Raw genomic sequence first — 2,881 nt, forward strand, 5'->3', positions numbered from 1 at the left:
TGAGAACTAAGGTGCACCTGACCCAAGCTATGGTATTTTCAAAAACCTCACATGCATGTGAAAGTTGGACAGTGAGTAAGGAAGACCATAGAAGAGTTGATACTTTTGAGTTATGGTGTTGGAGGAGAATATTGAAAGTGCCATGGGTTGCCAAAAGAACCGATAGATCTGTGTTGGAAGAAGAGCAGACAGAGTGCTCCTTGGAGGCCAGGATGGCCAAACTTCGTCTCTCATACTTCAGATATATTGTGAGGGGGGACCAGTCGCTGGAGAAGGATATCATGTTTGGTAAGGTGTAGTGTCAGAGAAAAAAAGGAAGAACCCCAGCAAGATGGATTGTCAAAGTAGCAGCATCAATGGGCTCAAGTGTGGCAACAATTGTGAGGTTGGCCCAGGATCGGGCAGTGTTTTGTTCTGTTGTGCATAGAGTTGCTATGAGTTGGTACTGACTCGATGACACCTAACAACAACAACATTTGTTCCCGATGACTCATAACACTGTCAATTATGGTCACGTCATTCATTCTATCTCCATTAATTGTTTTTTTTTAAAAAAATACACCTCAATGATGCTAAATAATACTATACATGCTTTTCTGGTTGGAGTCCTAGTATGGCACTGTAGGATAAGCACTGGACCTGGACTGCTAATCACAAGGTTGGTGGTGCTAACCTACCAATCACTCCCCAGAAACCCTATACAGGATTGCTATGAGTCTAAACCAATTCAACAGCACTTAACAAAAAATGCTTATCTAGGTAGCTCCAATCTCATTATTAGCCGGCTCTTGACAAATACTCACACTACCCCTATTCTACTCCTAACTGACTGGTAACAAGTTAATGATCCCAGTTATTACTAATATATTACTTTTCATGAAATGCAATCACTGCCAGGCCTGGCTCAGTTACACGTCTTTACTTTCTTTCATTCTGAATTTTTCTTTCATACTTGTTGTTACTGTTAAGTGCCATTGAGTCAGTTCTGACTCATAGAAATCCTGTATAGGATTTCCAATGAGTGGCTGGTGGATTTGAACCAATGACCTTGTGATTAGCAGTCCAGTGCTTATCCTATAGCACCACACCAGGACTCCTCATACTTCTTAGCAGGTGCCAAAGAAAGCAGCATGAAGTCAGGGTCATACACAAATAAAACACAAATTAAACCAAGATGGGAAAAGGCAGAGTAAGTATTGTTCTACCTAACACATTTCTGGGAATTAAAGAGAAAAAAAAAGTGGCAAAAGAACATGCTTATATCAAGTGGGTCATTGCCCTTGAGGGATAGCACAGGATCTCAACTATAGATAGCTGCTATGGGGTGGCAAGTATAAGGAAAAGAGTGAAATACAACCTCAAGTGGCTCAAAAATCAAACTAAACACTTAGAAAAGTCTTCAGCCGAGACATAGCGAAGTATTATGAAGAGCCTCATTCAACTTAAGATAGGGTTATCAGAAAGTATATCATCCAAACCAATATATTTTTTAGAGTATTTTTTAAAGTACTCTGAGCCAGGAATTGGCAAACTTTTTCTGTAAAAGATCAGATAGTAAATATGTTGGGCTTTGAAGGCCACATATGGCTCTGACATGTATTCTTATTTTGTAAATCCTTTTAGAATTCCAAAACCATTCTTAGTCAAAGACAAAACAAAACAAAAAAGCAGTTGTCATTGAGTTAATTCTGATTCATGACATCCTTATGTGTTTCAGATTAAAACAGTGCTCCATAGGATTTTTGATCACCAGACCTTTCTTCTGAATGCCTTTGGGTGGACTCAACTCAACAACTTTTTAGTTAGTAATTGAGCACTTAAAACATTTGCTAGGATGAATGTAAAGATAATGTTCATCCATGTAAACTACACATAATTCACAAATAAAGAAAAAAACTAAAAACAAAACATTTTGCATCACCAGGGACTTTTATTCTTATCTGAGGGGCCATAAAAATAAAATTTAAAACAGGCCAGGGGTTTAGTCAAGGACTTGCTCAACCTCTTAACCTCTGCTCCTGCAAAATAGATAATATAGTCATCCTAGCTAGAAACCTCAGGGTTTAAGAGTGTCTAGTCTCAGATCCAGTTCAAAATTTGGAATGAAGACTAAGTATGTGTATTACAAAGGTATGAAACTATATCATTGAAGGAGGTAAGGGAAATGTGCTGGTCTAAGTAACTTAGTAGAGTCAATAAGGCTAAATATAAAAGAATTACACATAGCACTGTGTTCTAATTAATAAAGTAATTTCCCATAAGAGCATATGGACTGACAATTCTGACACTGCTATACATGTAAACTGGAATTAAACACAATTCTATAAATAGACAGTGGGTTGCAGAAAGTAGATTTCTCACTGTTGGAGTGGAATGTCACAGCTAAGTAAGAGGAGAAGACTGGAATGACCCACATGGCAATATATTACAGTTAGAGATATCAGAATAAGCTCATGTTTAGCTCAATATAGATATACATAGTTACATAAATATTTATAGATATGTGTATAGACACGTGTATATTTCCTTGCTGTGTCAGCTTAGAAGGCCTAGAAGCAATGATACCCCAGTAGAAATGAGCACACCTAGCATCCTGGTGTGGTGTTATAAGATAAGCACTGGACTGTGAACCACAAGGTCGGCAGTTCACACTCACCAGCTGCTCTTTGGAAGCCCTATACTGTGTTGCTATGAGTTGTAACCTACAGCACACAGCACCCTAACCTTGGTTTCTAAGACTACTCCCCAATAGAAGAAACAGACCTGCTTGGGAAAAAATGTCTGATTCCTGGGGCAGGAAATAAATAAGATGAGCCTGGCACCTTACAGTACAAGAAAGTAAAGAAGCACAAGAAGTGCTATTTAAAATTAAATATAATAT

The sequence above is a fragment of the Chrysochloris asiatica genome, unplaced genomic scaffold (assembly GCF_000296735.1).
Source record: "Chrysochloris asiatica unplaced genomic scaffold, ChrAsi1.0 scaffold00126, whole genome shotgun sequence".
In the NCBI taxonomy this organism is placed as follows: domain Eukaryota; kingdom Metazoa; phylum Chordata; class Mammalia; order Afrosoricida; family Chrysochloridae; genus Chrysochloris; species Chrysochloris asiatica.